The following is a 23,626-nucleotide window of genomic DNA, read 5'->3' as shown; positions in this document are numbered from 1 at the left end:
CTGAGTGAGAGAGTAACACCTTGTTTCAAAAAAAATTAATTGTTTTAAAAAAAGAAAGAAAATGGTTCTTAGACCTTCTCTGTCAATTCATATTAGACTAGAACTCTAGATTAGAGTTCATTAATTTCTCCAAGTCACTCTTTTACTGATGAAGGAGTTAGTGCTCTTCACATTGCCTAGGGGCTCTCATTTTTATGAGCTCCCAGAGCAGAATCAGGTAACGAATGGAAATTGCTAGGAGAACAATTTCAGCCACATGCCCTATACGCTCATCTATTTAGATCTTCAATTATAGTCTTTCCAGCAGCTTATATCTCAGGGGGTCAAATCTACATTCTGCCCTACTAGCTCTGTGACATGTAGCAAATTACTTCTCAAGACTTCATGTTTTCATCTGTTCATGGGTTAGTTGCTAAAAATAAATGAAATGATACATATAAAATGTTCCCTATATTGGCTGATGCATTCTAGGAACATAGAAAACCCTTGAAATTATCAAAATTACTTATGCACAAGTCTATTTCTGTATTGCAAGATTGGGCACCTGAATTGGAGGAACAGTGTTTCTCTCATCCTACCTTCCTCTTCACCTTCCTAGGTGATGATCCTGAATTGATTGGGTATTCAGCTAATTATTTTGGAGAGGAATTGACATAAGGTTTGGATGTACTGCACCACTGACCTTTAGCAACAACAAGGCCAAGGCTACAGGAATAGCAGTGAACCCTAATTTAGGCTTGCATCTGCCAGGCAAAGAAAACATGCTGCCAGGAGAAAGCAGTAGATGGTTTAATCTTCCAAGAGGTCTTCCTGAAGAACATTTTATTCCATTTCTTAATGAAATTGCCCAAATTTTGGATTTATCCTGCAGTTCCAGAGGCTCAGAAACCTGACTTGATCAGCCTCCAAGAGCTGTTCCTTCTCTCCTACACACCAACAGTAATCTCCTGGAAGCTGTATTACTCAGATGTTACTACACAGTGAGATTAAGAAGCTACCAACACATGAACGTGGAATCCTCATATTGGCCCAGCCAAGGCATTCTCTCACCCTGGGCTGCAGTGCTTGAGATGTCACGTTCACACTCTGAAGGTTGCCAGGTGAGTGAGGTATCAGCACAAGAGGAGTTACGTAAATAAACCATCTAATAGCACCCAATTAAGATAGCAGCACGTGATTCCTAGCTCACAGCATGGATAAAACACCAACATTTCCCTCCATTGTGACTCTGCTTTTCTTTTTTCTTCAAATAGATTTAAGATCTGTGGTTGGATTAAGATCAGCTGACTCTCACCGACCTGGGAGCCATCCTGTCTCCTCACTAATCCTCTTGTCCCTATCTTAAACTTTAACTCTCAGAGGATAATTTTGTCACATTTCCAAGGTCTCTCAAGAAGTTCCTTGTGATCCTGCATACTGGTAACAACGGTTCTCCTTAAAAATAGTCTGCTACAGTGAAATGAACATAAAAATCTATAGTCTAGAAACCCAAGTTAAAAATAAACTCAGACACTTTGACTTTGATAAAATGAACCTCATCATCTGTTAAATGAGAATGAAATGCTAATAACTACTCCTCCAGCGTAGCGGCAAGGGTCAAGTGAGGTCAGGAGTGTTGTCTACCCCATACAACATGTTAGGCATTATTTTTCTTCTTCTTATAGTCTGGGAATAAGAAAGACACAATTTGACTCTCATTAAAGCAGTTTGTAATTGACGCAAGCAGAAAAACCACCCTTCAAATATGAGACAGGATGAAACACTCAGCCACTAAGGAGCTGTCCTCTTCCAGACCATCCACATCTCTTTTGTATCTGAAATACTGGCCCCAGAATTCCCTAGAGGATATGTCTGAGGAAACATCCAATTGGATGAATTTCCTAAAGACCCGTCTGGGGAGAGGTTCAATGTTTTTGCCCCATCTTGCATATAAACTTGAAGTTTCAGTGATATGAAAGCCAAGAATTGGGTGGAGATTCAACCAGAAAATAGCCAGACTTTCTAGATACCAGAAGGAGTTCACTTGGGGTTGGACTGATTTAGCCATCATGTAGTAGCAGACACGTGGATTTTTTTTAATGAGTACTAACCAGCCCACTCCTCATAGAGTATGAACAGTATTTGGCAAATGAATCTACCAGCTAGATGGTCATCATCTGGGGTCAGCTTGAAAGTGGCCACCCAAAAAAAAAAAAAAAAAAATGCGAGATCCTTGCAAAATAGCAGCTGTTTTTAACTGCAGAATGGTATGCTGTTGAAACCAAAGCAGATGTTGTCTTATAGCTTTTTCATTCTATGACCAGCATTGACTCTGATGCCTCATACTTCCTAACATTGCTTCAGCAAGATAGATCTTGTGACCATAATCCCCTGGTGCCAAGATCATTTTCTGTCTTCTTATCTTTGCTCATCCTGTTATCTGTCAACAATTAGCAGGGAAGGAGGGAACACAGTGTCTTATCTATAAATCCCTAGTATCTAGCATGGTATCTAGGGCAAGAAGTAGCTTGAGTGTTGGGTGGGTGAATGAGTCAGTGAATGAATAAATGGCAAGTAAACAAATGACTAAATTAGTGAATGAATAAATTAATAGAAGCCTGTGCTTTCCTTCCTCAAATATAAACTAATTGACTTTCTTATTTTATTCTACTATGGACCAGACTGTGTGATTTTGATCACACAGTAGGAAAACACGTCATTGAAACCTAAAAGATCAAAACAAGTTTTATATTTATTGGGTTTAATTCCCAACTGTCCAGTGATAGCCTAGGAAACCTGGCCCCAGAACTAAGCTCTAGGTACACTGATTAAGTATGAGCTCTGAACAGCAACCCATTCCCTTAAGGTGATGGATTGATTTTTAATCAATGGAGACATCAGGCTGTGTCTCCATGATGAATGACCTAAGTCAATGCCACTTCTCTTCTTATGTCAGAACAGGATCCACAGAGACAAAAACAAACTGATATTTTTCAAGTGCCCAGATCCCTGTGCTTTTCTGACAACTGCTGTGTAATATAAACATCGTTATCCTTCATTTTACTACTGAGAAAGCTGAGTATTCAAGAGATGATGTGACTTGCCCAGAGGCACATCCTTAGTTCACGGATCTGAGGTCCCAATCTAGACCTGTCCTTGTTCTTTCCACCCAATACTTGAGACAGCTAGGCCAGTGATTCTCACATTTGTGATACCTGGGGGTATTTTTAAAAACAAATTTCTGAACTTTCCCCTCAGATGTTCTTATTTGATAGCTATGAGATGAGGATGAGAATTTGTATTTCTAACAAATTCCCCAATGAAGGTAATGATGGTGGTCCAGGGGTCACACTTTGAGAGCCATTAGCTAAAGTGTTAGAAAGAATTATTAACTATAGTTAATAGAAACCAAGTGGAAATAATGTGAGCCAAAAGGAGCATTTTATCATAAGAATGTAAGGGTATGTCCTGAAACACAAAGCAAGGAACATAATTTGGGTCTCAAGTAGGTTCTGGAACCAGAAACTTGTCTCTAACTCCATCTTTCATTTCTATTTCTCCGTGAAATGTGTTTCATTCCTTCCCCTGCACTTATACTTGTTTCCAAATCTGTCCTCCTGTCCAGATAGACAACATGACTAGCAGCATCTTCTAAGGTTATACCATTCAGAGCCATCAGCCCAAAGGAAGTCTAAGCCTCTCTCACTAGATCACTTCCAAATTCCCAGAGACTGACCTGAGTTCTTGACATTCTTGTGCACCCAACTATGGTATGAATGGGATTGTACAAAGTAGCTACCAGAGTCTCATCACTGTAACCATATAAGTTGATAAAGTAGGATAGCTGGTGGAGAAAGAGATTAGATAGCAAACCCAATAGCTGCCCACGGGGGCTGGGGTGCATGAAGTATGCATACAGATAAGTAAGAAGTGAGGGAGTTCTCCTGAGCCAGCATACTGACTAGAACACAGGTGAACAATGGCTAGGAAGCCTTTCAGAACATGGTGCTATAGGCTTCAAAAATAACACTTTTCTCTTGGACTAGAGGAGATGCCATAAACAGTAAATCCATCTGGTTTGCAAATTCTCTTAAACAAGCCTACGCAGACAATTCCTAGGGCTAAATAGAGCCAGTTTTGTTTTCTTAGAAGGAGAACAATGGAATGTGGAATGTCAATCCAGTGCTGCTAGCCAAGCTGGGTCACGGAAAAGGCACAGAATACATTCATTAATGTTCTGCAAACCCACCCAATCCCCTCCTTGCCGATCTTCACTCCACCCTGCAAGGGAAAAGCCTGAAGTTGCTAAAGAAGGGTTGAAACTGAACTTGAGGCAGATCCGGTCAGATGTGCAGTGAGGACTCACCACACAGGCACCAGCAAAGGCCCGGTACTCCATTTCCAAGAAGGAGGCATTTCCACTAGATGCTGCTCTGTGTGTGGCTGAGCTCGGATTTCTTTCCCTGGGTTCCATAGAATAATAGCTGGGCAGCTCCTCTGAGTCACAAGTTTACTTGCTGGGAATTCCCATATTGGGAATCTGGAGAAAGAAAAGTGCTTGTGGGAGGCATAGTGGAAAGAACACTGAACTTAGGATCAAACCTTGGTAGATTCAACTGCTGGCCCTGACAAACCAAGAGACAAGAGACTGTCCCAAGTCAGTCAGTTAAACTCTCTGCACTTCCATCTCCTCCACTGAAATTGGGGAGCATAATTCTCAATGTCCGTTTGATTTACTAGGTTGCTGCAAATAGCAGATGTGATTGGCAGAGAATGTCATGCATGAGGTTTAGCTGCTGGCCAGCACAAGACTACCACTGGCATATATGAATTATTTGAATTAGTAAAAGAAGCCCCTTCCTACATGTCAGGGCTCATGGCTTAGCAAGCTGAGTGTGGGCTGCATTTCACCTCTCAGCTAGGCACCCTTGCACAGTGTTAAAAGAGAAACTGGGGCACATTAAAATAGTAAAGAGTTTATTTGAGCAAGCAGCAATTCATGAATTGGGCAGCTTCAGACTACAGGTGGTTTGTGGGCTCCACCAAAGTGGCAGAAGGGGAAGAATTTTATAGGGTGAATGTAAGCAGAGCAAAGAAATATATCAATTAGTTAAAGTTTAAACAATTGCCGTATTTGGACTACCCTGGTAGGAAGTTCATGACAACATAACTAATGCCCAGTTGGTCACCTGTGATTGACTGAGCTTGAGTTTTGTTTTCTTTTAAATTCTGAGTTAGGTTTCAATTTGATTATGTAGGAACCTGGAGCATCAGAGCCACCTAGTCTAATGGCCTCCCATGTAATTATTTTAACAACACCTCCACAGTCTTTATGGTGGCCCCTGGGTCACGGTGCCTTCTATAAGAATAAGATAAATCTTCACAAGTATAGAAGCTTCAAGGAGGTCTCAATCAGCCAAGGTGGTAGCAAGAGGCAAGGAAAACAGTCAAGACAGCCATACCACTATTGTCCTGATCCAGGTTAAAAACATTTGTCCAGAATTCTCCCCAGGTAGAAACCCACCCCTGAATCAAAGGAGAAAGGCAGAGGAGAGAGTCATAAATTTGCTTACACTGATATACTTAGCTGGAAATTTCTGAGCCATCAAGAAAAAACATGGTCCTTTAGACCTTTCAAGGTGGCTGGTTTGAATTTGCATGTTTTCACAAAACCCCCTCCAGCATCTCCTTCCTGGGTCTTACTATATTAGGTCTATACTTACAGTTCTTTCGATTATCATGTCTATATCATGTGGATAGGAGTTTAGTGTTTAAAATTATGTAGTAGCTATGTATTCCCAGCATCTAGAGTCCACTAACCCCAGTGGGTGTTAAACCTACTTATCTTTTTTTTCCCCTTTGGACACCTATTTTCTTTTTACTTTCTTCTGCTTCTATCTTTGTCTAAAACACAATTAGACCTATATTTCTATTTAAATTTATGTTCTATTCCAATGCTCTACATGGTTCCATTAGTCATGACACCTGAACCTAGTACATGGAACCACAAAGAAGGGGCACACAGCACAATCATGTTCTTTGTGCACTTAGTTCTGAACTCCTTATCTTTTCCCCAAACCTCACTCTGCCTTGCTCTTGACCTAGATTCTGACTTTATTGCTTCTTTTTTATTTTTAATTTTATTTATTTATTTATTTATTTTGAGACAGAGTCTTGCTCTGTCGCCCAGGCTGGAGTGCAGCAGTGTGATCTCGGCTCACTGCAGCCCTCCACCACCTGAGTTCAAGTGATTCTCCTGCCTCAGCCTCCTGATTGGCTGGGATTACAGGTGCATACCACTATGCCTGGCTAATTTTTGTATTTTTAGTAGAGATGGGATTTCCCCATGTTGGCCAGGCTGGTCTCAAACACCTGACCTCAAGTGATCTGCCTGCCTCAGCCTCCCAAAGTGCTGGGATTATAGGCTTGAGCCACTGCACCCAACTTATTGCTTATTTTTCATTTATATCTTCACCTTTCTAATGAGCTTGATCCTCTATACCTTCCCCACTACTAAAGATATTGATATCACCTCCCAGATGACATCATACTAGTTCTCTCCTCACAGGCTGATTTTCGGGTAAATACCTCTCCTGGTTTGGCTGTGCTCTGGAGGCCTCCCACATTCATCAAACCCCCTTCTCCAATGAGTTATATGCCCAAGAGGCCACTTACCCTCATAAATAGGAAGAGAATAAGTAGAACTTAGGGGAAAATCTTGGTGAAATTTGGAAGGAGCAGGAAGGTGTGCCTGCTTCATGAGGGGAGAACCCGCACCCATATCCTTGGGAGGAAAGAGATCATGAACTTCCTGGAAGTAGAGCCTGAACTCTATACTAGGAGTGGACTAGTGGAAAGCCCTCCACCATAAGACAAGTTGTAGGAGGCCCAAGAGAGATGTAAATATGTTCCATATAGAGTCAAGTGAAAAATCAATATAGGTACTCTTTAAAGATTATCTGGCTGGGTGTAGTGGCTCATGCCTGTAATCCCAGCACTTTGGGAGGCCGAGGCAGGTGGATCACTTGAGGTCAGAAGTTCAAGACCAGCCTGGCCAACATGGTGAAACCCCATCTCTACTAAAATACAAAAATTACCCAGGCATGGTGGCACATGCCTGTAGTCCCAGCTACTTGGGAGGCTGAGGTACTAGAATCACTTGAACCTGGGAGGCAGAGGTTGCAGTAAGCTGAGATCATGCCACTGCACTCCAGCATGGGCAACAGAGTGACATACCATCTCAATAAAATTTAGTTTAATTTAAAGGTTGAATTAAACTAAAGAGTTTTTGCATGGCAAAAGGAACAGTCAGAAGAGTAAGCAGACAACCCATAGAGTGGGAGAAAATCTTCACAATCTATACATCTGACAAAGGACTAATATCCAGAATCTACAATGAACTCAAACAAATTAGCAAGAAAAAAACAAGCAAATCCATCAAAAAGGGGCTAAGGACATGAATAGACAATTCTCAAAAGAAGATATACAAATGGCTAACAAACATATGAAAAAATACTCAACATCACTAATGATCAGGGAAATGCAAATCAAAACTACAATGCGATACCGCCTTACTCTCACAGAATGGCCACAATCAAAAATAATAATAATAAAAATAGATGTTGGCGTGGATATGGTGAACAGGGAACACTTAAACACTACTAGTGGGAATGTAAACTACTACAAGCACTATGGAAAACAGTGTGGAGATTCCTTAAGGAACTAAAAGTAGAACCACCAGTTGATCCAGCAATCCCTCTACTGGTTATTTACCCAGAGGAAAATGAGTCATTATACGAAAAAGATACTTGCACACACATGTATATAGCAGCACAATTCACAGTTGCGAAAATGTGGAACCAACCCAAATGCCCATCAATCAACGAGTAGATAAGGAAACTGTGGTGTATATGTATATGATGGAATACTACTCAGCTATAAAAAGGAATGAATTAATGGCATTCGCAGCAACCTGGATGAGATTGGGGACTATTATACTAAGTGAAGTAAATCAGAAATGGACAATCAAACATTGTATGTTCTCACTCATAAGTGGGAGCTAAGCTATGAGGATGCAAACACGTAAGAATGACATAATGGACTTTGGGGACTCAGGGGGAAAGGGTGGGAAGGGGGTGAGTGATAAAAGAATACAAATTGGGTGCAATGTATACTGCTTAGGTGATGGGTGCGCCAAAATCTCATAAATCACCACTAAAGAACCTACTCATGTAACCAAACACCACCTGTTCCCCAATAACCTATGGAAATAAAAATAAAAATAAAAGTTTTGACTTCAGAAAAAAAAAGTTGATTGTCAGTTAATGCTTTCTGGATTATGTCGCCTATATCTTTTTAAGCTCTGTATGTCTTTCTTCAATTCTTGACTGTTTCTGACAACTGGGATTCTCCCTGCTTCCAGGATTGTTCCACTCAAATTCAGCCTCAGAAGTAGCCAGAGACCTTGCTATTTGCTTGCTGAGAACCCATCAGTGGTTTCCTGTCTCCTACATGGTGAAGCCTCAGCTCCTTGGTCTGGACACATGCCCTGCAGGATTCAGGCCTGCCTACTTATCTTATTAGGCAGCTGTCTCCATCACAAGACTGTCAGTCCCTTGAAAGCAGGGACTTAATCTTTTTCATTTCTGTGTTCCTATCACTGAGTGCCACACCTGACACATAATGGACACTCCAAATGATGATTGTATCAATTGATGAATTAATCGGTATCACACAAAAGTGCTCCCAGTCGAAATCCAATTCTGAGTATTTAATGTCTCATCTTTCTGTGAGAAACAAATCAAGGTGCTTCATTGTTTTCAACCCCATCAGTGGGCCCGGACCTTGCCAAAGCAAACCACAGGCCTGAGGGATTCTGCCAACAGGACTCCCTCCCACATCCATGTCTGTAAGACTGAGGTCCTTGAAAACTTAGCCTGCTCAGCTGTAGAAGTGGAAAATATCTAGTAGCCACTAAGAGCCTGCAGCCAAGGAGATGTTTTTCTAGTCTGAACCCACACACCCAGATAGCCCCAGGGGACACTGAGGCCAAATGAACGTCCACTCACACAGGAACTTGACTCCCCATGGAGGCCACCCTAACACCAAGCCCACCCCTGTCTTACTGCCCAACACCCGGTGGTCTGACACCCACTTCCTCTTCCACGTTCCACAACAATGAGATCTCCTGCAGTCCAGTCTAGCTTCTGTTCCCACTTGCCTTCATTCCAGAATGCCTCATGGAATGGTTTCTGTTTCCAAGTTTTCTCCCAAGAATGAGAAAATCCTCTGCTGTCCAGCAAAGCCAGTGTCTTTTACTGCACTCAGCAGGCTTTAATTGAAGAGTTCTCTCAGTGGTTCACTGCTCTGTGAAGCTGGTAGCTGCTTTCTTACCATAGATCCTCCTTACCTCTCCAAGGCTCAAAATAGCCCAGAAAGGGATGCATGAAGCAAACATCAGCCAAGTAGACACTTGTCAACCTGGTGACATTTCTGCCAACTTGTGACTCTTTACAGGGGGAAACCTCTCTGGCAGGCAGTTGGAATGGGGATGCTAGGGAAAGGCTATATATGTGCTAGAAAGAGCAAGGACTACAAAGCCAGGAGGCTTAGGGTTAGGTTCTTGCAACTGGTTGTGGAATCTCTAACAACTCATTGAATCTTTCTTTGCCTCCTTTGCCAACAATCTACGAAGTTAGGCAGAAAGTAATCTGCCACATATTAGCAAGTAGAGGATGAGATAGGCTATGTCTTCCCTGGCTACCAGATCCTTTCTTCATAAAAACTAGAATAATTCTCCCTTGAATCGTCTCAGCAACTTTCTGAGATTTAGAGTGGTTTAACAACTTTTCAAGGTCATATGTCTACTGTATAGAACTTGGATGGATCACTATTCTATCTCATTTCCAAACCTCATCTCCCAAGTTTCATGTTTTCAAAGTAAAATAAGATATATCCATAATCTCTGCCTTCAGTGAACTCAAGTTTCGGAGGAGAAAAGCTACACTTGCATCTAAAAGTGAGTGTTTTGTGCCTCTGTATAGTTAGGAGAGTCTTCTTGGAGGAGATGAGATATATGGGCTTTGAAGAATGAATTTGATCCACCCCTTTTTTTCCTGACTACTGGAAAAACCGGATCAAAATCTGTGGCTTCCCAGTAGCAAGTATAATGGACTTGTTAACATCTTTAATATAAGTACTTTTCTCACCTGCCTATAGCTTTTTCCTCCTTTCCTATGTTTTGTTTATCTTCTCTTTGCTACACAATTTTACTTGAAGTGTACTTTATCTTGTTGTTTTGAGTGTATTGAAAGTAAGCTGCATTTGGCCCGGCACAGTGGCTCATGCCTGTAATCCCAGCACTTTGGGAGGCCGAGGCGGGCGGATCACGAGGTCAGGAGATCGAGATCATCCTGGCTAACACAGTGAAACCCCGTCTCTACTAAAAATATTTAAAAAATTAGACGGGCGTGGTGGTGGGCGCCTGTGGTCCCAGCTACTCGGGAGGCTGAGGCAGGAGAATGCAGTGAACCCGGGAGGTGGAGCTTGCAGTGAGCGGAGATGGTGCCACTGCACTCCAGCCTGGGCGACAGAGCGAGACTCCATCTCAAAAAAAAAAAAAAAAAGTAAGCTGCGTTCAACTATTTTGTAAACCAAGTAGAGGAGAGGTAAACAAATTATTCACAGCATGAGAGTAGTTCCCTACTCCACCCATACCTGAGTGTAGACAGGCAAATATAGACGTTGCTTAGCCAGTTACTGGTTTCAGTGCTTACTTTTTGTCAGCCCCCTGCCTTCAAAGCCTTCTCATTTCTGCAGTTGGGACCATTTGCCCTTGCCCACTCTACCTATAGCTCCCTAATTACAGATCTTGAGGCCCCCTGATGTGGGCAGTTGGGGTTTGGAGGAACAAGTACATTAACCTGCTAGGCCTGCTATGAGGATGTTCCCACTTTCAGTGAAAGCATTCATAGTGCTTCTTTCAGGCCACAGCTCAGCCCTATCAGAAGTGCTGGGTCCTCAGCTATCCCTGGACCTAGCGTCTGCTGAGATTTCCTGCCCAATCCCCAAATTCCTCCTGGATTAGCATTTTACTCTTGCCAGACCCCATCCTGGAGCCTTCAGTCCTAGCACCAACCCAAAAGCCTTCAGCTGTGGTAGGATATGAGCACAAAGTAGCGAACAGGAGACATCAGGCACAAACTTGGAAGGAAAGGAGTCAAGGCTGTGCTAAAAGTTGACCTTTAAAATCAGTGGGTCAGAGCAGAGATATCCAGTCACCTGAAGAACACAGAAGGACTCCTCGACACAAGAGGCTGAATACCCTCCATGAGAATGTCAACATTTCTGAAGAAACATGAGTCATGTTGCACAGGAGTTGGCCCACCATTAAAAAGAGAAGGTCATAAAGTCAAACCAAGGGGCTCTGCCTGTAGAGAAGATTTAGCCAAACAACTTATATTGACAGCCCCATTGGTAAGACCATCCCTACTATGTGATAATTGAGATGTCTTATTCAGATGGCATTAAGCATTTCACATATCCATTTCTCCTTGTTCCCATTTCATGCTTGTCACACAACCTTGCATACAGGTTTTCGTTTTCCCAGTAGGTCTGATTTCAAGGAAAGCATGAGTTTTCAGGCCAATGGGAGACTTCCACCTCTGGAACCTTGATTTAGCAAGCTAATAATTTGGTTTCTGAGATCTCCTTCAATCTTATGAGCATAGTCTATCCCTCAGAAGTTATCCCTGAGTCACACTGCCAGATACATCTACTCACAATGGAGATGTCTATGTCTAAAAGCCTGCAGGAGTATGGAGAATTCACCAAGGGACTGAATGTCAAATTGTGGAACTCTTTGCCAGCTGAGTCATTTGGGGACCTTGGGTAGGACATGCAGCTCCCAAGAAGAGCACCCTTTCCTACATTTGAGATTCTATTTCTCCCCATTTCTTCTCCCCAATTCCTGTGGGCTGCTGCCCACAGGAATGGATGTCTGCTCCCTACTGTCTGCCTCCTGCTGGGATGCCAGTACACCTCTTTCCCGTGATCGACCTTGCTCCCCTGGTGGATTTCTTAGCACCAGCTCTCTGTCTGGACTGCCCAACAGAATCTCCAGGGAGCAAGCACACTTTGGCAGGTGAGTCCTGTGTAGTTGGACCACTCTCTAACCAGTGCGTGAGCACAATTACCAGCACCCAGCCCCTCTCCATCCAACCTGTCCTACTGCCTCACCAAACTCAGACTCATACCTTCCCTCCCACGTGGCTCCCTCACCACTTCTACCCAACTCGGCTCAGGCAGGAGTGGTTACCTGGTTACCTTGGGTAACCAACATATTAAGACTTTTCATATCCTAATACAGAGCATTACTCAAACTGGATCAAGAGGCAAGAAAGTGAGATTGAAAGAATATGGACTTACTAAAACAAATATTTTGTTTGGCTATCCAACAAGCAAACATCTTTTTATACCCACTTTTTGTTGAAGGTGCAGGGAAACAGGAATATTCACACACTTGTAGTGGGAAATAAATGTTTATAAGTTTCCTGGGGGGTAGGGCAAGTTGGCAATATAGTATATTGAAATGTCTTTGAAACCAAAATGCACTTTTAATCATCAATCTCACTTCTAGGAATTTATCCCAAGGAAGTAAAAATACACACAAAGATTAAACTACAAGGATGCTTACTGCAGCATTTTTAATATTAGTAAAAAGCTAGATATAACCTAAATATTTAGCAACGGAAGATCAGTTAAATAAACAGTTCATTCATAAAATGAAATACTATGCAGTCTTTTTAAATGATACAGAAATACGTTTATAGATGCAGAAAGACATTTATGATATATCGTTAAGCAGAAAAGCTGGTTACAAATATATACATGGGGAAAAAAAGTCTGGAAAGACATACCAATGTGATTGTAGCTCTTATATCTGAATGGCAGAATTTATGGATAATTTTTATTTTTTTACTTATCGGTATTTTCTCAATTTTAGATAATATGCCTTACTTGTGTAATAGAAAATAAAATAAAATTTGCTTTTTTAAAGGGTAGGGACATGGTATTCACACAGACTTGGGTTCAAATCCCAGCTAGACCACCAATTAGCAGTGTGACCACAGAGACATTACTTACATCCCCTGAGCTTCAGTTTCTTCATATCCAATATGGGTATAAGGGCACTTTCCTCATGAGGTGGTCTTGAGGTTTACATGTGAAAGCATTAATCAAATGCTTGACGCAGGGTAGGTACTGAGCTACATTTTTCCCCTTTCTTCCTGGATGTCCAAAAATAACTGAGGTAACCATTTACAAGTACAACACGGTCAAACACGCCAAGTCATGTAAAATGTAGATCCGGAAATTATGAGAGACTAATATTTAGTGCTTCAGCCTAACTCTTCTCTCTCTGATCTCCCCAGCCCCATACAGTGCGGCGGCAGATGCAGAGATTCCCGTTATTAACCAAGGTGTCTTGAAGGTTCGGAGGCCATCCAGGTGGAATAAAGCAGGCTGTGTTACCCAGCCCCATCAGCAGGTGGGGCCAGTCTCACCTGGTGTCTTCATTCAGCCTGGCACACCTCACCAGGCATCAGGCTGTATGTCATAAGGGGCTATTCCGTCAGTTACTGCACATGTTTGAGACTCTCACTCTACCTGCTCCCACCTCAATCCAGTTCCCGTTTGTGCCTCCACCTCCACTTACAGTCTCACTCTTACCACTTAGGATTTTAGCCTCTTCATAGGGGAACTTCGTTGTCTATCAGGAATGTCTGGAATTTGTCCTGCCTTCCCCCAACTACTCATTAATTTCCTCACCAAACTTTATGACTACCTAATGGGTGCCAAGCTTTGTGCTAGGACTCAGAGATCAATCAGAGACAGCAGACCCTGATCTTGGGGGAGCCACACAGCCTGCCCCAAGGCCTCAGGTGGGGAAAACAGACTGGAACACAGACCATAACCAATAGCTATTATAACACAGCACTACAATGCTGTGTTATAGTAACTATTATCATTAGAATCTTTATATAACACTTGTTATATACCAGGAGCTGTTCTAAGCACTTTATATATGTTAAGCTTAATTATTACAACTTATCTATAAGAGATAGGTTAAAATTATCTCTATTTGATTGATAAAGGAATTGAGGCACAGAGCAGTTAAGTAACTTGCCCAGGATAGCACAGTTGGTAAATGGCAGAACCAAGATTTGAACTGAGCCTCCTTTACACTCTTAAAAATGACAGGATTCTAAAGAGGTTTTGTTTATGTGGGTCATGTCTAGTGATATTTATCAAGTCAGAAATTAGAGAACTTTTAAAAACATTTATCAATTCCCTTAAAATAACAATAATAAATCTGTTACATGTTAATCTAAATAATAAATTTTAATGAAAAAAAATCCGTAGCAAAATTAGTAAGAAGAATGCCATTGTTTCACGTTTGCAATATCTTTAATGTCTGACTTATTAACATACAAAGCAGATTCACATATCTTTTGCATTCAGCCTATTGTCATGTGTTATTTGATTAAAGGATATGAAGAAACCTGGCCTCACACATCATGAAGTTGAATAAGGGAGAAGTATTTTAATAATCTATTCAGATAACTGTGGACATTCCTCTTTGATAGTACACCAAAACTTGACAAGTGGTGGATTTTTAAAGGGTCACTGCCATGTGGAATCTGAAACCAGCTCACAGTGAAGGATACAAGTTTTCCAAAATCCCAGTTTTTCATTTGAACTCTCAAATTTTATAATTGGCCGTACATACTGTCATTTGTTTTCCTCGAAGTAACAGCTCTGACTTCATCATTTAAATATATATATGTGTGGGTGGATGTGTGTGCGTGTGTGTGTGGGTGTGTGTAGGTGTGTGTGTGGGTGTGTGTGCAGGTGTGTGTCTGCCAACTACCCATGGCTGAATAACTGCAGTGTGTCTGTCAATCGTTCTTTCCAGGAAAATGGTTTTCCATGGAGAAAATGGCTACTTCAGCTCCCAACTCACTCACTCACTCCGGTGCTTTTCCTTGAGACCACCACTGTGCTTTTGTAGGCAACAGAAAAGCTTTACCCATACTCTTATCTCATCACACCAATCATTAAAAAGACAGGCCAGACACTCGAAGGCTGAAGTTTAATAAATTTGATCATTTTTATTGCTTCATCAAGGACATTAAGTGAAACTGACTTTTTTCTTCCTACCATGCACATGTGGTGGTGAATAATACAATGATAACTACTGCAGTTTGCTACCACTACCTTGATCCAAACTAAAGCACCAGCTGTTTACCACTGTTGCTTTTACACCATCAGTTTAAACATCAACCAATGAAAAGGGAAAATTACATCTTAGTAGCATTATAAAAATAGTTCTGATCTCATGAACCTCTAAAAGTACCTCAGGTTCCTCCAGGGTCCTCAGGCCACGCTGAGAACCATGGCTCTATAGTATATAATCCAGGATAAACCTGGGGCTATGTCAGCTTCCTCACTGATCAAAGTTCAGATTAAAGCCCAACCCTGAGCCCAGAGGCCTTGGGATCTGGACAATCTTTCTTTGGCCAGCCCGTGTCCCTCCTCTCTCAGAGCTAGGCCGAGTCTCTTGAACTCCAAGCTCTAGCTTAGATTCTCACTGAAGACCATCTTTCCCTCAAGTCAGACCAACCATAGGCTAGACAAAACCTCAGTTCACCTCACCCTTAAGACACTCATTAGACTTCTAGCCACTCAGGGAAAGAAAAGAGAGGAGAACTCCCATCTGGAGCCCTTACTGCGTGCCAGGCATGACATTCTTTAATTCAACTCTCATCACCTCCACTCTGCTAGCAAAGAAACTGAGGCTCAGGGAAGCAGGGTGCCCACGCAGATCTGTCTGACATGAAAGCTAAGCCATGGTGCCGCCTTCTGGTCAATTCCCACAGTCTCATTCCTGGCCCTGCCTGGACTTCCTCCCCTTCGTGTCTGCTGGCTGGTAAGGTTCCAGCATGCCTCACAACCAAAATTTCCTGAAATGAGAAAATTCCCAGCACCAGCGGTTTTAATCATCCAGTGTCTGAATTCCTAATAGTCACAAATCACTCAGATGTTGGAAACTATGAGACACACCACTCTCCGGAACAGATCATTGATAAAGTCTGAGCTGGGTTCACTTCTGCCATTGTTGGAGACCAGGCGGCGCAGGCTCTCCTTTGGGGAGTATTTCCACCGAAGCTGATGGTTCGTCATCTCTGTCTGTGTCCTGCACACGGGAGTTGACATCCTCTGGCCCCTGCCTCTTCCTCAGCACCAGGGGCTCCCTGGAAGAGCCAGGGCCCATTCAAAAAAGTCACAAAACAACTCCCCAGGATGTGACCAGGATAAGAATCACATCCTAAGATTCAGCTTCAGGAAAGTTTATCCCAAAATAAACCCAACACTGAAGTAAATAAAGCATTAGGAATATTTTGGGAGAGCAATTTCACAGAACTACAAAAAAGGAAAAAAGATGCTATTGTCAACAGCCTTTGTTCAGACATTCTGTATTTCTGGCACATCTTGTTAAGTGGCGGTTTTGTATCTGACATTTATGCAAGGGGGAAATGACCCATGTTTATGAAAATTATACCATTTCTTCTAAGGGTAAGAGTGTCCTTTAAGCACTGGTTCGAGATAGGCAGAGAGTTTGATGAGGATTCAAGGTTGTGATGATTAAAGCCAGGGTAGGAGGAACATGTAATTTGTGCAAAAGAACCCGGAGAACAACAGCAAAGGGAGAACTCTGTTGAATATATACAAAGGGGACGCTGCTTTGCAGTCTTGTTTCCCTAGGAGGAAGAGGGAACACAAACAGAAAGTTTTTATGATTTCACAGAACAAGAGAAGGCTCAACACTTGGCATAACAAAAGGTAAAATGTTTGGGATAATGGACACCAACTAAGCCTTATCTCCACTTGCACATTCAACCAAAACAAACAGATTCTATTAGTATCACCTTCACTAACGTGATTGCATTCATCCATTCATCCAATATTTAACAAATACTGTGTATTATACCCCACTAAGCATTGGGAATGCCACAGTGATGAAAACACAGTCTGTGCCCTCGAGAAGCTCCTAGGACAGCGAGAAAAACAGATCTGTGAAGAGGCGATGATAAGAAGGTAATGAGTGCTCTAAATTTTGATGGGAGGCCGGATGTGGTGGCTCACACCTGTAATCCCAGCACTTTGGAAGGCCAAGGAGGGCAGATCACCTGAGGTCACGAGTTTGAGATCAGACTGGCTAACACAGCCAAACCCCATCTCTACTAAATATATATATATATATGTATTAGCTGGGTGTGGTGGCATGCACCTGTAGTTCCAGCTACTCAGGAGGCTGAGGCACGAGAATTGCTTGAACCTGGGAGGCAGAGGCTGCAGTGAGCTGAAATTGCACCATGCACTCCAGCCTGGGCAACAGAGGGAGACTCTGTCTCTAAATTAATTAATTAATTTAATTAATAAAATAAAATAAATGTTGATGAGGAAGTAGGAATCCAGGGAGACTTCCTAGTGATAATGACACCTGACCTCAAAATCCCAGAGAGGATGGTGGCTGGGGTTTTCACAGAAGGAGATGGATGCTGATGGTCATTCCAAAGATATCAATCAACAACTTTCTTCAGTCTTTTATCTTCAGTGCATTTATCACTCCATTTAAATTTTCCAGAATTGGTAAAACTTCTATGGGTCTTAATTTAAATATGTTAAGCAATAACTTGTTACATTTTACTTAGGAAAACTGCATGATCCAGTGGTGACAAACCACAGGTCTGGGGATAGGCAGACCTGGGGTTGAGTTCTGCCACTGCCACTTGCCAGCTGTGGGCACATCACTCACCCTGTCAGGTCCATGCCCACCTCACAGGGATGTTACTAGAAATAACATGAGGCAATTGAAGCATCTGGCACCTAATAACATTCTGTTCTTCCCCTAAGATCCTGTGACCACATCACAAACATCCCCCAGTTCCACGGGTGACTGTTTATCATAACCCCACAGCCTTCCTTCATCCCAGCTGCCACCATCTCTCACCTGTACTATGTGATAGCCTCTGGACTTTTGTCCCCACTTCCTGCCTCATTCTGCTTTGGTCTGTTTTTCACAAAGCAGCCAAAAATGCTTGAAAATGCGTGGTGCTCATGCCTTTCCTCTGCTTCACACCCTCCCACGATTCTCCCTTGACCTCTGATAAAGTCGAAACTTTAGAACAGCTTTCATGGCCTTAATTGTTCAGCCCCTGCTCCCCTTTCAGCCTGGTCTGCCTCCCGCTACCCCATTCCACTCCATTCCACTCCATTCCACTCCATGCTCATGTTTGTCCACAGACTTCTGCCTGGAACACCATCCCTGCTGCACACCTCTTCTGCATGCTAATGCCTCTCCCTTCTCAGTGCTTCCTGGAGGAAGCCCTATGCTTTGATGCTTCTTCCAGGAAGCAACCCATGATTTCTGACCACCACAACCACGCCAAGAAACACTGGATTCAGTGCTCCCTCTCTGTCCTTCCTACCTTCCGTTTTTTCCCCATTTATCACAGTCTGTTACAATCTACTTCTCCGTATCCATCACTAGATAGTCATTTCTTAGGAATAGCTTTTGAAGCTTTTATCCCATATCTGACCTATTTTGAATGAATGAATAATCTCACAATGAATGAATGGCAGGGATGAGATTAAAACTCAGGTCAATCTGATCCCCAAACGTATGCATTCCCATCATCCCAGTTGAAACCTAACTAAAAACTGAAGTAGTGCCATCCCCCCTCCACTGCCCCACACCCGCAATGGGTCTGCTCCCACCAGCCCCCCACCCTGCCCCCCACCACACACACACACACACACACACACATCCCTAGCTTAGGGTCCCTCTATTTGGCATGGACTCATTTTCTTCCAGGAATGCATATCTTCCTTGCAGGCTGAGGCACTATATGGATTGTACTAAAAACACTCAACCCACTGATTCTGGTGAAATTATTTTGGAGTGACAGGGATAGGCAGGGGCTTTCCTGGGCTCAGGACTCTAGCTGGGGAGTGGCAAAAGCCACAGTGCAACTCAACTCAGGAGAAAATAAATGCCTGGAAATTTGAGCCAGCTGTTTTTTTCTTACTCACCAAAGTGCATTGAGTCAACCCTTGATCTTTTGTCAATATTTGCGGACTGAAAACACGACAAACCACCCCCTGTGCCGCTCAGAGTGTAGACACTGACTGATGGGACCAGGTACAAAATCCCCTGGGACAAAACAGAACTTTCATAACTGGCTGTAGAGTTATTGTTTTTGCCTTTTGGAAGCTTCCACCTTGTGACGGGAAGAGCACTGTCAGCCCAACACAGAAACTCTGCCGCCTGGAGTCACGTGGATCCAGATGCGAAGGGACTCCAATGTCATGCTGAGGAGTTTGGGTAATAACAATGATAAAATGCACTTATTGAGGTAGTGTTTAATGTGTTTAATGTATCTTCTTTACACGTGTTTAATGTATCTTCTTTAATCCTGAAGGCTAAGAATTTGTACAGCCATATTACAGATTTGGAAAATGATGTGAAGAGAAGCTAAGGGATTTGCCACTGCCACTCAGCTGCCAAGGATCAGAGGCAGGATTCTAGTCTGTCCCCTTTGTTCCATCACCCCTGCCTCCCCCTGGGCCCAGCCACCATCACCTCTCCCGGGGGGAGATCCTAATTGTTCTCCCTTCTTCCTCTTGTGCCCTCCTCCAAACTATCTCCAGCCAAAGTGATCTTTAACAATGTAAATCCAGTTATATCACTCTTTCCATTGTAACAGACATTACTTCTACTTCTCAACGTCCATCCTCCAACCATTGTCCAGTGATTCAGGCAGAATTCCCTCCTGCTCAGGAGGTGAGTCGACCCAGTAGTGCCACTGGCTCTGCAACAGGAATTGGTTAGCAGGGCTTTGCATCTCCTTGGCCACAGACGTTGGGCAGGTGTGGATAAAGGCCATCAGCTAGATGCTCAAGATTGAATTCTGAGATTGTGGGGGTGATGCTCTTGCTCTCATCCCTGTCTGCAGGTAGCCATCCTGTGACCCTGGAAGAAACCAGCCCAAGGAAGGTGCTAACCTACAGAAGAAGGACATGGCCAGGGTAAACACATAGACCCGGAGTTGAAGCCCTGACTGCACCACACCCGAAGCCTCCCCACCTTTCAACCTCTCAGTGATGGTGAACCAATAAACTCTTTTTATTGTTCAAGCCAGTGTGAGTTAGGTTCACTATAACTTGCTGCAGAAAGTCTCCTGAGTGATTCAGATGCCTGTTGGTGCTCCTGGAATTGCATCCAGATGCCCTACCTTAGTATTAAAGTCTCACTCAACTCTAAGATCAATGAGTGGGGAGGGTGAGGGCTAGATTTTCATTGACCCTGGTGTTGCCAGCCCCTGCTAGACATCAATCTGGCGCAAAGCAGACAATGTTAATTTTTTTTTCCTTGAAGGAGTAAACCCAGGTCTCTCTCCAGTGTCTTATCAGCTTCCCAAAGGCGGGGAATCCCACTGGGGTCCCTGATCACCTTCCAAAGCCACCTCTCTGCAATCAGCTGCATTTTGCTAGAATCGGCCTTGCTGTCCACCTTCCCCATCAGCGTCCTCATGGAGACCACCATGAGGGAGGGGCCAGCGGGTCTGAACTTGAGGCTATGTCTAGCAGTGTGTCTGAGCTCCAGGTACCCAGGAGGGGGCCATGGCCGAGTGATGCCTAGGGCACAGGATGGTGCAAGCAAGATGTAAACAAGATGCAAACAAGATGGTGCAAGGAGATGCAAACAAGATATTTGCAAGGAGATGTTTGCAACAAGATGTTTGCAAAGAGATGTTTGCAACAAGATGTTTGCAAGGAGATGCAAACGAGATGGTGCAAGGAGAGCCTCCAAAACAGCCTGGAATTCACACAAGTAAATGGGAGGGGCCTCAGAGCCACTATGGTTTGGGCAGCAATAAGTATGACCAGCAGGGTGACCAGTGGACCATGAGAAACATCCACATGTGGGTCCAAAGAACATTGCATTCCTTTGTTTATCTAACCCACATCCTCCTTCCTGTCTTAGGGCCTTTGCACTGCCCTTTCCTTGGACTGATTACCCAGTTACTCTACCTCATGACCAACCTCTGTCTTAATTCTCTGCAGAGTGCTTATCAATGGCTGATTGCATTTGTTTGCTTTTGTTTCTCTGTCCATGACAGCAAGGACCTTGATTGTCTTATTTATCACTACTTCTCTCATATCAAAAATCCCTCCATAGTCCTGGCTCAGCAGCTCTTGCCTATAATGCCAGCACTTTGGGAGGCTGGGAAAGGAGGATTGCTTGAGGCTAGGAGTTTGAGACCAGCAACATAGCAAGACCCCATTAAAATAAAATAAAATAAAAATTAGCCAGGTGAGGTGATGTGTGTCTGTAGTCCCAGCTACTGAGTGGGGCTGGGGTGGGAAAACCACTAGAGCCTGGGAGGTTGAGGCTGCAGTAAGCCCTGATCACAACGCTGCATTCCAGCCTGGGTGACAAAGCGAGACCCTATCCCCCCCACCAACAAAAAACAAACAAAAATAAAAACTCCCCCTATAAACACACATTAAATAAATGAACAGCTCTGCCCCCTCCCACTCAGAGGCCCACCCCCTTCAATTGCGAACTTGGTCCCATCAGTCAGGTACCATTCAGATGTGATCTCCACACAGGGGCCTCCACCTCCCTCATCCCGAGTAATCCCTCCTCCCCCAACTCACTTATTTCCTTCATGCCCTTTATGGCAATATAAAATCATCTCATGTATTTGTGTTTACTTGTTCGTTATCTGCTTTCTCCTGTGAATGTAAACTATATCTTTCCTTGTCCCAGGGGAGATCACTTTCAGTCTTTAAGTAGGTGCTCAATAAACTTTTGTGGCCAGAATGAACAGCAAGGGAGAAAATGAATCTCCAGGGCTCTGGAACCAGTGGGCATAAGAAGATAAAGAAAGAATCCTAGTTGATTTCAGAGTAATTCTGTGAGGTAAACAGGGTGGTTTTTTCTACCATGGCTGTTGAGAGATGAGGAAGGCAAAGTTTACAATATTGTGACCTCATCAAAATAGCTTGTCTGGTGAAGTCCACATTTGAACTTGAGTCTGATTCCTTTTCCAGTTCCTTTTCTTCTGAATCATGCAGCTTTCCTGTTGAAACTCATCTACATAGATACTAAAAGTATCAGCAATCTCCTCTCTGCAAATCGCTCCAAATTCTCGCAAGGTGGAGCCCGGCTGTTTGAGAAGCCATCACTGAATCTCCTGATGTGTTGACCCTCACAGTGCTGCAGTTATATCGCTTTCATGAGGCACCAGCAACCAATAGCAGCTTGGCATTGTAAAAGTTTCTCCGTGCCTTCATGCTACAGCCAGGCCTCTGGTTTCTCTCTTTCTCTCAATTATTACCTTAACCATGCCCTGGAGACCTAAGGAGCCGGTTTATTTTGACTGGGAGATTGTTAAACTGCAGGAGGCAAACCAGAGACAGTGTCAGGCTGTGATTTCCATTGCTCCACATGGCCAGGGGGTGCTGAGAATAGCCAAGGACGCTTCCTGCTGGAGGAGGAAATGGCAGTTTCCTCAACTCCAGGAAACCTTACTTCCTCTCTGGTGCCTAGCTCCGTGTTAACCAATTAGACAGCTTCTTCCCACCCCAGACCCCAGAGACCTGGCCCAAGCCTGGAGAAGACATCCTGTTTCCCCTGAGGAAGTGGCCCAGATTGAAGGAGCCACTAGGGTATTTGAGGGGGGAGTGAGTAGGAAGTAGGGCAGGAAGGGGCTGACAAGTAGTAATAACAGTGGTATCCAGTGACCGCTAAGAACCGCGCCCCCACTGCCACCCCCACTGCTTTGTCCTGACCCTCGGAGATCTCAATAAACTTGGCAAACTCTTACTGGCCTTTGGAGTCCAAAGTCTTCCCATGATCCCATCTCATCCTCAAGCTGGCTCTCCATCCACCATCTCTCTTCTGTATACCATCCCAGTCCAAAAAACAATGCCGGCCCTTTCTTGGTTTCTACAGAAAACAGGCTCACACCACACATTCCAGGAGTTTAGAAACGTTGTTGAGCACTAAATGGGCACCAGGCACCATCACATTGCCTGGCAAATATCCTCATGGAGACAGCTCTGGAGCCAGACTTCCTGGGTTCGAATCCTGCTTCATATCCTCTGTCCCCAGCTAGCTATGCCTTGTCGGGTGCGTCATTTAACTCCTCTGGGTCTCAGTTTTTCCTCTATTTCCCTCTATCTATGGGAATAGTGGTAACTAGCCCTTCAGGGTTATAGGAATATGCAATGAGACAAAGCCCTGGGCTTGTAGCTCAGTACTCAGTGATGGCCATAATTGTTTTACTCTGCTTCCTCCTCCGTTTCAGAAGCAGGGAAAAAAACCCACAAAATCCTTTCCTTGTCTCTTGAAGAATAATAGTACCCTTTCAGGGGAAGGGTACTAATGAAATAATTTATTATCTCATTTTTTAAAATAAACTTCATATCTTAGAATAGTTTTAGACTCACAGGAAAAATTGCAGAGGTAACAGAGAATTCCCAGATACTTCACACCCAGTTTCCCCAAATCTTA

General features: G+C 43.4%; 1 long non-coding RNA gene across 1 annotated transcript; it reads left to right on the top strand.

Annotated features, from left to right (window-relative positions):
- The first annotated feature begins 19,208 nt into the window (after positions 1-19,208).
- On the top strand, positions 19,209-20,238 carry LOC107973930 (uncharacterized). The gene is made up of 4 exons (XR_010153852.1): positions 19,209-19,426; positions 19,524-19,618; positions 19,809-19,885; positions 20,058-20,238. It is a non-coding gene; the product is annotated as an uncharacterized LOC107973930 (long non-coding RNA).
- Positions 20,239-23,626: the final 3,388 nt, after the last annotated feature.

Source organism: Pan troglodytes, chromosome 1 (assembly GCF_028858775.2).
Source record: "Pan troglodytes isolate AG18354 chromosome 1, NHGRI_mPanTro3-v2.0_pri, whole genome shotgun sequence".
Lineage (NCBI taxonomy): Eukaryota > Metazoa > Chordata > Mammalia > Primates > Hominidae > Pan > Pan troglodytes.
This window is presented reverse-complemented; position numbering and strand designations above follow the sequence as displayed.